This window comes from Pristis pectinata, chromosome 42 (genome assembly GCF_009764475.1).
Source record: "Pristis pectinata isolate sPriPec2 chromosome 42, sPriPec2.1.pri, whole genome shotgun sequence".
NCBI classification, from domain to species: Eukaryota; Metazoa; Chordata; class Chondrichthyes; order Rhinopristiformes; family Pristidae; genus Pristis; species Pristis pectinata.
The window spans coordinates 1,807,930-1,821,191 of record NC_067445.1 but is presented as its reverse complement, the minus strand read 5'-3'; positions in this window follow the sequence as shown (position 1 = coordinate 1,821,191).

Sequence of the window (13,262 nt, the reverse complement as noted above, 5' to 3'; positions counted from 1 at the left end):
GAAGAGTTAAAAATGTTACACAATGACAAGGTAAGTAAAAATAGTAAATACTAAGTGTTTGTTCACTGACTTGTGGCTAATGTGACAGAGGCGGGCACTAATTAGCCCATTTCCCGTTTCTCCTGGTGTATAACAGCTCCTGAATCAGTGCATGTGGGCAGTTGGATAGATTTGAACAATTAATAGCTGCTTAAGGAGGAAAATGGGATATCCAACAATTTACAACATTGTCAGAATTTATTATCCTGTACTTGCTGCGGTCGGTATTCCTGGTAAGGTGCTGAAACTGACTGCTATTGGTGTTACTCCGTCTTTTCATAACGCTTTCAGTGTCGTGAGTAGCCTTCTCTTGTTGTCCAGGTGTTCAGATCATTGCATCATTTCAGTCAGTGGGTATTGCAAATAACACGATGCTGTTATTTCGATTTTAAATATAATTTATGCTACTTTAATAGTTTAATTAGAGATGGGAGGTTTCAGTACATCTGCAGATGTTATCTGTATTATCAAAAGCAGAGCATCATAAGCATTTTTTATTATTAATACTGGCGAATACTGGAGATATTTTAGTATACTCGCAATGCGTACAGTCGGTATAATTCCTTACCAACGTTGCGTCCTCTCAAAAGGTCTCCGTGCTCGATTCATCCATAAACTATCGCCACCTAGTTTTTGACTCTCCATGGAATGAGGCCCTTCCTCAGCTAAGCAGTCACAAGTGAAGGGTCCAATTAGCAGGCTTACGTGGACCCCTATCCCCGGGTGTCCCTGAGAGCCTTTTAACACCTCGTGAAGTCAAAACGTCTTTCTGTCGCCTGCAAATACCTCCCCTGATCAGTGGTAAAATCATCAGACATGCACCAAACAGAAGTACGTTACTTTCAAGCAGTATTACTGAGGCAAGAAATGCGAAAGTAAATCATTCCATTCCACTATATGTGCCGTTCCCTGCAAGTTACTAACCGCATTAAAGCAATAGGGAGCGCGTGGAATTCCCTCACTTTGGCGACCAGGTACAAATGTGTCCTGCTCTCTGCCTTCAATTTAACAGAAGCCCCCGAGGGCGCTCTGCTCTTCGTCAAAACAAAGCTCACCCTCCTGCCTTCCTCCCTGTGGGTGGATTTTAGGGAGTCATTGGCGGGTTCGCAGATATACATCCCCGTTGGATTCTGGTCGGCGACGCGCTTCCCATCTGGGTCGGTGCAAGATCGCAGCTGCCCTTGTGATCCAGACTATTATTCCTCGCACTGATTCATTTGGGCTTGTTTGGAACTGACATTATTTTCTGATTTCACTCAGTTAACTTAATGGCGATTGTGATCCTGTCCCGCGGAAAATGTGGTCTCTCGAAATGCATCACTCGTTACCTGGTAGCCATGGCGGCAGCAGATCTGATGGTGCTGGTCTTTGGTGTTATACTGGAGCGGATCACTCTTATCTATTTGTTTGCTCCTTTCTTGCTTCGAACTCCTGTATGTGCTGTGATACTTGTTCTACGTGTCGCAACAACGGACTGTTCTGTTTGGTTGACGGTCGCTTTCACCTTCGATCGCTACGTCGCCATCTGCTGTCAAAAACTACGGAAACGATATTGCACTGAGAGAATAGCTACGGCGGTGGTAGTGACAGTGTGTGCAGTAATCTACGCCAAGTCCATTCCATGTTACTTTGGAGTAGATCCATCGCGCTGCGTCGCAAAAGCTGAATACTTCACTTCGCCCTTGTGGAGAGCCTTCGAGTTATTTGACTCTATCTTGACTCCATTATTATCAATCGGTTTAATTCTGCTGTGTAACACCTTAACCGCCAGACATATTATTGCAGCAAATAGAGTCCGCCGGAAACTCCGGAACATCAGTGAGAATCAGAAGGACCCACAGGTGGAGAGTCGGAGAAAGTCCATGATTTTGTTGTTCGCTTTATCCGCAAATTTCATTTTACTGTGGATGCCCCAATGTTGTACATTCCTTGAATTGGCAAGCTGAGAACTATTCCTACACAGACAGATATTTCAACGCACCGATATATATCCTGCAACAGTTTGGGTATATGTTGCAGTTTCTCAGTACCTGCACCAACACGTGTATCTATGGACTGACACAGAGGAAATTCAGGGAGGAGCTGAGGAATGGAGTAAAATATGTGTTTAGATTGAATGGGCAGCTCTGTAAATAAAACATAACCCCATGTATTTCTTCGTTGATCATCTCGGGAAACTTTGTTTTGCGGCTTGGGAGTCCGTTGTTTACAGGTCCCACTACATAACTCAGTCGTTTTAGTCCGGAAGACTGGCTCAACAGATTAGGTAACTGCGACAGAATTATTGTCCTCATTATGGATATTGCCCTGTACGTCATGAGATTAACTTCAACTGCGACTGATTAACAAAAATAACGCCAATCTCAGAATTTGAACTGGGATCTATCGCTTGTTCCGTATATTAAACAATATCTTCTAAATAAAGAAACAAAAACACAATGAGATTACCCGAAAGGAAACAATATCTCCGTCTAATCCGAAAATTATTCATTTTAACGTTTCTTTTCGCCACGATTCCGTTTTCATCTATTTCAGATCTGCACAATCAGAGGTTGGTGAGTTATTCGCCACAGAAATAGTTCTTTCGTCCGACCATGTCCATGTCCATCAAGAACCCGTCTCCATTCATCGCACTTACCAGCACTTAGTTCGTGGCCTTCAATAACTTGGTGATTTGTGTGTTTGTCGACATACTTTTCACACGTTGTGAGAGTCATGACCTTCCGCACCCACTCAGGTTCCGTGGTCCAGATTCCAATCACCTTTTGGCTGAGAAAAGCTGTTCCTCAGATCCCCGTACTTCAATCCCATGCCTCTAGATTTTCACACCTCCGCTGTGCTTAAGATGTTCAGATCATGTACTCTATCAATGTCATTCATCCCTCGGTGCACCTCTATCACCTTCCCATCAGACCCTGCTCTACGACGAATCAAACATATGATGTCGTGGGCTGTCATGAGGGCAACGCTCCACAGAAGGCAACGTCCGATTGAATCTACTCTGCACACACTCCCTGTTTTCAGATCACAGTTGTTCCCTCTGTTCCACAGGTGCTTGACCGGTGCCGTCATTCTTTATACGTCTTTAAGGTGTTTTAATATGTTTGTGAAAGAGGTTCCGGTTCCCTCTTCTGTCACCTGTCACTTACGCAGCTTCCACTGCACTCTCTCTATATTCAGTCTGGTGTGCGATTGTTTTCAATTCCCTTTAGTCTCCCTCATTCTATGTCGGCAGGGCTACGTCCGAAGTGTTAGAAGGTGGGATTCAGTTGTGCAGGATTTTCTTTTTTATCAACCGGGTGAGACAAGATCAAATGAATGTCTCCTTCTGTGTGAATTGTGGAATATTCCGGTGGGTCAACGATTGTGTGATTACACGGCAGGGATCACGTTTGCACAACGGGCACAGATTTGTGGAGGGCTTGTGTTCAGTCTGCAGCGGAGTCTGTCACGTTCCACTTGATGCCACTTTAATTGCTCTTCCAAATCCCACTTTGTCTGTGGACTCCTGCACTTTCATCACTAGCCTCAATTCACGCGTGAGGAACAACGCCTCGTCCTCCGTCGGGAAATGTCTCAGTGTTCCAAACTGAACACCGAATTCTCCAACTTTAGGTAACCTGCCCTTTCCTCTTGTATCTCTTAGAACGGACCATTTCCGCTTCTCATCCATCTGTAATTCGGATTAGATTTTCTCTGTGTTGGTATGGTCTGGGCAGCTGGACATGCTCTACAATACATAATACAAACATTATTTTATATTAGTGCCACATAAACTCGTTCGTTCTCATGAAATCTGAGATGCTCACTTTCATATACCCATTCCTCCAACATCTTCTCTGGAACGGAAAACGAACTTTCTCTCCCAGTTCTAATCAATGGTCTTCGACCTGAAAGATAAGATAAGATAAGATAAGATAAGATAAGATAAGATAAGATAAGATAAGATAAGATAAGATAAGATAAGATAAGATAAGATATCTTTATTAGTCAGATGTACATCGAAACACAGTGAAATGCATCTTTTGCGTAGACTGTTCTGGGGGCAGCCTGCAAGTGTCGCTACGCTTCCGGCACCAACATAGCATATCCCAGAACTTCCTAACCCTTGCGTCTTTGGAAACCGGAGCACCTGGAGGAAACCCACGCAAACACAATAAGAGAACGCGCAAACTCCTTACAGACAGCTGCCGCAATTGAACCCGGGTCGCTGGCGCTGTAATAGCGTTGCGCTAACCGGTACACTACCGTGCCTGCTCAACATTAACTCCGTTTGTCTCTCCAGAGATAAAGCCTGACTTACGGAGTGCTTTCAGGATTTTCTTGTTGTATGCATATGGATGCACAGTTTTAGACAGCAGAGAATACTGCCATGCAGTGATAGCTGCGCACACTAGCGGCCATCTTTTCACAATGACAATCACAAGATTTAAAAGAACACAAGACAAGGGAGCAGAAGTAGGCCATTCGGCCCATCGCGTCTGATCCAAAGAAAAGGGAAAAAAAGAAAAAGAATTGAAAAAATGGGGTTTCGCAAAAAACACACGATTCTGACCCCAATTTCCGGACTTATCGCCATATCCCTTGATACCCCGACCATTTAGGTATCTATCTATCTCTTCCTTAAACGTCTCCAATGATATAGCCTCCACTGCTGTACCTGGCAAGGAATTCCACAGATTCACCACCCTCTGGCTAAAGAAATTTCTCCTCATCTCTGTTTTAAACGTGTACCCTCTAATTCTAAGATTGTTCCCTCTGGTCCTGTACTCACCCACCAAGGAAATTGCCCAACCACATTTACTCTGTACAGTCCATTAAATTTTAAATGTATCTATGAGGTCCCCTTTCATTCTTCTGTACTCCAGTGAGTACAGTCCAAGAGCCGACAAAAGCTCATCGTACGTAAGCTCTTTCATTCCGGGAATCATCCTCGTAAATCTCCACTGAACCCTCTCCTACATCAGGACATCTTTGTAAAGATATGGGGCACAAAACCGTGCATAGTATTCCAAATGAGGCCTCACTAGTGCCCCTTAGAGCCTCCTCAACACTTCCTTACTTTTATACACCATACCTCTCGAAGTGAATGCCAACATAGCATTCTCTTTCTTTACCACCGATCAGACCTGGTGGTTAACCTTAAATGTATCCTGCACGAGTACCCCCAAGTCCCTTTGTACTTCTGTACTTTGAATATTCTCTCCTTCTAGATAATAATCTGCCCGTTTGTTTCTGTTTACAAAGTGTACAACTGCACATTCTGAACATTGAATCTCATCTGCCATTTCCTTGCCCATTCTCCTAAACTAACTAGGTCTCTCTGCAACCTTTCTGTCTCTTAATACTCCAAACTCCTCCACCTATCTTGGTGTCATCCGCAAACTTAGCCACAAAACCATTTACCCCATCATGCAAGTCGTTAATGTACAAGGTAAAAAGAAGCGGCCCCAACACCGACCCCTGCGGAACACAATTACTAACCGTTAGCCAACCAGAAGAATATCCCTTTATACCCACGTGTCCAGAAAAATCGTTAACATTAAGAGGAAGGATATTCTCAATGTGCGCTGTGTGCGTGTGAAATGACTCTTCTTTAACGAAAAATACGCTATTCAAGTATTATTCTTGACAACACAACAAAGATAACAGAATGGTTTCAATCCACTAACTTCGGTGCTGAAGGACTATCTGCGCTTCCGCTTCGCCACACGATGTTCGGTGAACATATTCGCAGTCGAACTGTGAATGCGGTGCAGTTTGTTTCTTCGTATCATTTGCTGTTTTCATCTCCGAATTTCTATCACTTCCTTTGCTGCATTCTTTCCTTCTTGGTTTACTTCTTTCTGTCCATTTACTTTCTTTCTGTGTCTTCCTTTCTTTGATTGTTGATTTCTGCGTCAAGCCTTTATTCTCACTGCGCTGTCGATTCTCCCTCATTTTCAGAAATTCGTTCCCGACGTTCCTGCAGCGAATGTATTTTAAATTATTCAATTGACCCTCTTTCTGTTGCCCAAGTATCAGACATTCCGTTTATATCCCATTTGCCTTCCCACCTGATGACTGACCGTGAATGTATGCAAGCGCGCACAGAGTTACATCCCCGACACAAGACAACAATTTAATGAGTTATTTATGCCGTGTGTTTCTCCCGCTCAGCATAAGGCATAAACATTGAAACGTACGAGATGGGATTGGAAATCCGTCATTCTAACATTCAAGCCTGCTCCGCCATGTTAAACTATTACGTCTGTACATCTAAGTATAAACCTCTGTTTGCGATCTCTCTCCGCACTGTTGTTGCCTTTGGTGTCTCGTAATCTCTCTGTACCCTTCTCAATGAAGTGAGACGAGCGAGTGAGAGGGAGGGCCGGTGATATTCCACGGCGCACTCTCACCATTGAACATCATGCCAAGTGGAGGACCAGGTCTGTGTTGGGCAATTAAATATTGTGGGCGATAGTTTAAAGTATTGAGGAAGGGAATAATAAAGGAAATGCTTCCATCAAACTTAACACTGCAGATCAATCCCAAATAAAAAGAAAACGGAAATGGTCGAAATTTTCATCAATAATGAGAGAATTGCAGTAAATATTTTATCAGTTTGATCGTTTCACTCTCAACCTGAATGAATACATACAATGAAACAAATGCAGGTACAACTTTAGACCGAACTAGTTCGGAAGTCGACCAATCCATTCTGGATGTGATTTCATTTAACATGCAGTTCAAATGCATGGGAAATTGAACGTCCGGGATCCCGATCTTGAGAATTGACAGGGAGAGCTCCCAATGAGATCAGTGGGCCAGCTTCTGCCAGCACCGGACAGTAAGGGGCTGGGTCCTGTAAAACAGCAACATAACATGTCTTGGGTGTGTTGACTAAAGAGAAAACAAGGCAATGGTGCTTGAGGGCAGGATGTTTTGTTTAAATATCACTGTGAACACATTGATGTGATGGCAGAATGAATGTAAATGAAGACATGTGAGGGAGGGTTGTTTCATGTAGATGTAGTTTTAGTGAATAATATATGTTGTTGCAATGAAAGGCAACAGGGCGTTCCTCCCTCCAGAGAGCCCAGTTTTACCCAGCTGACATTGTCACGCACAACATTGCTGCCGGATCGTCAGTGTCCCTGAGTGGATTCTAACCACCAACCTTTCGTGTAGTAGCCGAATGCGCTGACTGAATACACCGAGGAGACTCTCTGAAGGAAGTGATAATAAAGGGGCCATGATTGGGTTGGAAGACCGGTGAGCAGTATTCGGTGCTGGGACACGGATCTTCAAAATAACTTTGATCTGTAGGGGAGGACAGCTAGTGTAATATATATACATAGCTTTGCTGATGATAACAATCTACGCGCCAGTATATAGTGTGGAATATATTTTGGGTACACTTTACTTCAATGTATTTTTTCAGTATTTTTTTCAATGGTGAGCGATTGAACGGTGTTGGTGTTCTGAGGTACCCGGCTGTCCTTGTACTCAAAACACTGTACATTAACATTCACGGTCAGTGATCAGGTGGGAAGGCAAATGGGATGTTGGCATTTATTGCAAGACGGTTTAGGCAGAGGAGTAAACACGTCTCACTGGAATTAAAAAGGGTCCTGTTACGAGTTCAGCTTGAATATACGAACATGAATCCGGAACAGAAGTAGGCTGTTCGGCATCTCGAGCCTGCCCGACGATGAACAGATCATATCTGATTCGTTGGAACTTCACCTCCGCAGACTACCTCCCAGAACTGTTCTTAAGAATAGAAATATGTACAGATATGTTTTTAAAGAGTAAAATAAAGCGAAACAATAAATATTCACACAGAGGTTATTGCCACGTAGCGAAGCAGACCACAGGAAATTTAAAACAAAAGTTTTAATTATTTTGTTATTAAATATGTTTTTCAATCTCCCAATAGCAATTCCTTGATATCATTAGACCTCCGGTCTGGGATGTATTTCACCGAGTTCAAAGTATTGGCATGTTATTTATTGCCAACGATTTACAAGAAGAGCGATCGAAGTGGAAGTAGAACTTTAAACAATCAGAAAGCATAATGCATGCTAAATTCAGGAAGTTAAGGAGACGGCACACTGGGGTACTGAACAAGAATGTACCTGGGAAAAACACCAGCGGAATCCACCGAGGTATTATATTGATGATGACGTCAGGGAGATCCGCCATTTTAATGGCAATCTGGCAGAGAGTCATGTACCAGGAGAGACCGCGCTCTCGTTGGCAGAGGTTCACAATCAACACCAACTTCGCTGCTTGGAAGATGAAAGTATGTGAATATATCATTTACGGAATAAGAAGGAAAATGACCGTTGTATTGGATCTGAGTGAATCTGAAATCGGTTCGCATCGCAGTGAAACTGAACCATTGCCCTGTACCGCGTTTGGAGGTCGTTAAATTGTGTTTACTATGGAGTTTGATGTGTGAATTGGGAAACATGTCAGTGATAGGCCGAAGGGAGTTAAAGATCGGCGGAAGCCAGCTGGTCTTCTCTCTGAATTAGAGAGCAGCACGAAATGGAGCACCTTATATACCGACATAGGAATAAGGAGTATGAGTGAGTCATTGATTGGTTGAAGCCGCGCTTCGACAATTGCAATTTTATCTGATTATAAACTCAAATCTGCATTCCCACCACTAGGTTCTTCAAGCCTTTTCCGACATTTAATAAGGTCCTGGTGATCTGATTGTAATGTGGATTCTCCCTGAAGAGGAAACAACGTTTCAATATCCATTCTGTTAAGAGTTCTCGCGAACTATATATTTCTAGAACTCCCCCTCCCCACCCCGCCCCCGATGCAATACTTGACCGTTGAACTTTCCCTCAGAATACAATCCGCCCATTTCAGGTATTAATCTGGTTAAGATACCTGATCTGTTTCGGACCAGTAAAACCATTCTTTTAAAAATCAAGTCCTCTACCTGGTTGTGCAGAAGCTGTCATTGTTGCCCTATGGAGCTGCAGCGTAATCACACTGTTTATGGATTCACATCACGATTCAATAGCTTTATGTGATTCCCCAATTACTTGCTGTAAAATCAGACACATCTTTTTCGAATCATTCGCCAGGACATCCAGATCTCATTGTCTCTCAGAACGCTGCAAAATATCAAAAATTAGATGAAATGCTTTGTTTTATCTTTCTGCAAAAATATGTTGTTGTTCACTCCGTTGTTTCAAATTAACCCTCATTCGACATACGTTTGCACATTCATCTGACCTTTCGACTTCCCTTTGTCGATTAGAATCAGTTTACGGCAGATATTTGAAATTTGAATCCATGTGAATCTAGGGGCAAGTAATGGAAGTTGAGTGTCTGGCAGAGAGGCCCTATCACTGCTGCACTTCTTGCATGTGGAGACAACATTTGCTACCGTCCAGTCGCCCAGCACCTCAACTGTACCCAGAGTTAAATGACTCTCTCAGGACTACGGAATCCCCACTCAGCCGTTTCCCACGTTATCCCTGGAATCACTCAATCGTCGGTTCAGTACCGTTAAGCTCGGTAAGACTGTCGATACCTCCTCGTTTTTGGGACGTGATTGAAGTATCAGTGGGAGAGAATTATGAACAGGACAACCGTGACACTGACACTTACAATATTTAATATATGCAATACAATATATTGCGGAATTTCACCGTGACACCCCAAATTACACAACTGCAGTGTCCTCAGTGACTGCAGGAGAGAAATACATTTTAAATGCCACACTTACGCCCTTTGACTCGATACATTGATTGTCATTTCCATCCCTAATGTAATCTACTCTTTCCCTGGTTTGGCCCTTGCCGTTCATGTACTCATGCAACATTTTGGGCTTTTCGTTCATCTTTCCGCCAGTGATATTCCGTGCCTCACCTTTCTTTGCTAATATAATTTTTGGATGCCCCATACACTTACTGGATTCCAAAACGTCCCCCCTTTCTTTCGCAACTTTATGCCTGCCATGTGATCCCTCCAGTTGCGACTAGCCCTCAATATGCCTTGATATCCGAAGATTCTTGAACTTGCTCTCCATATATCTCACCATCATTGGGACAGTTGAAGTAAACTCCCAGTATTTCACCTTGCAATTTGTCTCACATGCCCCACCTTGACCTATCTTCAAGTAATTGATCCCAGTATACATTGGTCAGATCTTGTTTTGAAGTTGGCTTTCCCCAATTCAGGAGTTAATTTTGAGACCATCCTTTTCGTAACGACATTGAACGTTCGGTGTTACTGTTACCATCTGCACACTGCTCTTCCACTGACACTTCAACCACGCCCCAAGATATTTTTCATGAATAAGTCCAATATCTGCGTATGAGATCAAACCGCTGTCCTCCACGCACTTTAAACTTCCTGGCCCCTCTATCCATTTCACGCCAGATGATCATAGTTAATATTAGTAAGTTGAAGTTCAATAATACTATGCCCGATTACTCTTAAGTTTCAAAGGTATAACCATTGTTGATTCTCCGACCATTAGCACCACGAAGGTCAACGTCGTCCAGTGACGAGCTCAGGGAAATGCTTGAGGCATACAGATAACCACAGGTGTGCAAATCGTAGTTTCAGGTTAAGATTGTATTGGAAAACCAGAGGTCTTTGGGTGAGGAAAGTGGCGGAAATTTTTCACCTTTGTGAGACAGAGTGACAATGACTTGATGTGGAAATGTCAGCTGGAGAATGGCTCCAAAATTCTGATTTACGGAACAGTCAAAAGGGGAAAATTCGCTGTCATTTTTTGGGCTTTAGTTTGATGATTGTCAATATTTTGATCAATGAGCTCGGTGGCACCGAAATGTTACGCCACAATGAAGTAAGTAAAGGAAAATGGATCACTTAAAATGGAGAAATGAAAACCAACATTGGTATAGAAGCAAGAGGGAAGATCACTTATCGTCGTTGAAAGGTTTGAATAGACAGTGATTGATTGCAGAAATTGCGAAATGATGAAAACCTCGGCATTCGCGAAATGATAAATAAAAACCAGAATCTCAAGCAAATATCAAGTACGCGAGATATGATTGACAGAACATTCATTGGGCGAGGTCTGGTTAGTCTGTCCGAATAGATCATATCTGTACTGAAAAGTATTGACCTTTGGCCTGTTTACAAACTATCAGCAGGGATCGTGATAGACAAACTGCTCATCTGTGTGTTATCAGGGGCGATTTCAATGTCGGTCCCGATGCACTGATGTCTTTGGCGATAATGAGTAAGGTAGCGTTTCATTACATTCAATCTCATCCACTGGCTACAATCGCTGCAAGCACTGAAACCACGCGAAAGACAAGAGGACGGTGTAAATCCTCCCCTACAAGCCCGTCATGCTTTTAACCGCAAAATTAAACTCCCTCCCATTATTTTCCAAGTTAATGTGTTGAATACAATGTAATATATTACACCTCTTTGAGATGAATAATCGCATACTAAATAACATTGATCTCGATAAAATTTGAGATTACGCAACTCAAAGTTCGTGTCACAGAAACATAATTTGCAACACACCATCTCAAGGCTTGAACAAACAGTTGTTTGCAATATCCCTCGAGGAGAGGAATGTGTCGCCCGGTGACAAATTGAGTAAGTTTTTAGCATGCTATTTTGGTGCTGAAAGAGTGGCGGCTCTTGAGGTCTGCCCCCAGCACATTCTCAGTAACGCAAAAAAAGACGCAATTCATTGTGTGTTTCGATGTACATGTGACTAATGAATAAATATCTTAAATAGTTGAACATCGATATTTGTTCAACGGGTTGTGACTGATGCGACTGAGGAGATGTCCACACTAATTAGCTCAGGTGATCTTCGCTTTGCTGTATAAGAGCTTCTTGAATCATTTGTCAACATATTGTGCAATTGGAAAATTTAGTTCAACCGATCGCTGCCGCACACACGCAATGAGCTATCCGGCCATTTACTACATAGCCAGCGTTTACTATCCTGTACTTGCAGCAGTTAGTATTCCTGGTAAGATATGGTCATGGCTACATTTTTTTTCTAGATAACTCTCCTTTGTTGCTATTGTATGCAGGGCATCGATCATTTTGAGTCGAGTTCCGTAATCGAGTACATCGTTTCGGTCTATTGTCTTATGTCTGAATTTGTAGCAAAAGTGAAGAACTGTTTTGCAACAAAAAAAGGAACAAGTCTCTCCCTTATGAACCTCCACCAAAGGGTGTTAAATTTTATTTCTGGATTCTACGTTTACATGCCCGTCATTATTCAGTCATCGAATCCTCCTGACACACTAGCCCAAGAGACCCGTCTCTCTGTCTATCAATGGGAAAAGTTACTTTCTTTCGCCTTCGACGCTTTCCTGAGCGATCAGTGAGTGGTGACGTTGCTTCAAGCTGAGAACCATGAAGCCCTGTCCAGGACACACATAATATCATTTGTGTGGTTCCTCCTGACGGTTGTCCTGTTCCGCCGACTCCAAATGTGTCTCCTCGAGAGTAAAACACAAGTATTTTATAGACGGAAACGTTAAACTTAAGATTAATACCTCCGTATAGACAGTAGAATTATCCCAAATGTGCAGTGGTTTCTATTTTCACTCAGGCTATTTCGCAGACTGAGTGGTCCGCACGTTTTCAGTTCTTGAAAAAATTTGCAAATTGGTACTGGTATTGGTAATGGTTTATTATCGTCACTGGTACCGAGGTACCGGGAAAAACTTGTCTTGCATCGTACTGGTCAATTAATTACACAGTGCAGTTACATTGGGTTTGTACGGAGTACATTGTGTAGTGCAGTTAAAAACAATAACAGTTGAGTAAGGTGTCACAGTTACAGAGAAAGTGCAGTGCAATAAGGCGAAAGGTCACAGCAAGGTATATCCTGAAGTCATAGCCCATCTCATTATATGAGGGAACCGTTCAATTGTCTTATCATAGTGGGGTAGAAGCTGTCCTTAAGTCTGGTGGTACGTGCCCTCAGGTTCCTGTATCATCTACCGGATGGGAGAGGAGAGAAGGGAGGAGGTCCCGAGTATGGTTGGGGTCTTTGATTATGCTGGCTGCTTCACCAAGGCAGCGAGAGGTATAGACAGAGTGCAAGGAGGAGAGAGGAGGCTGGTGTCCGTGTTGCGCTGGGCTGTGTCCACAATTCTGTATATTTTTGAGGTCCTGGGCAGAACATTTGCCCTACCAAGCCGTGATGAAACCATGTAGGATGCTTTCTATGGAGCATCGATAAAAGTTGTTGATCGATAAAA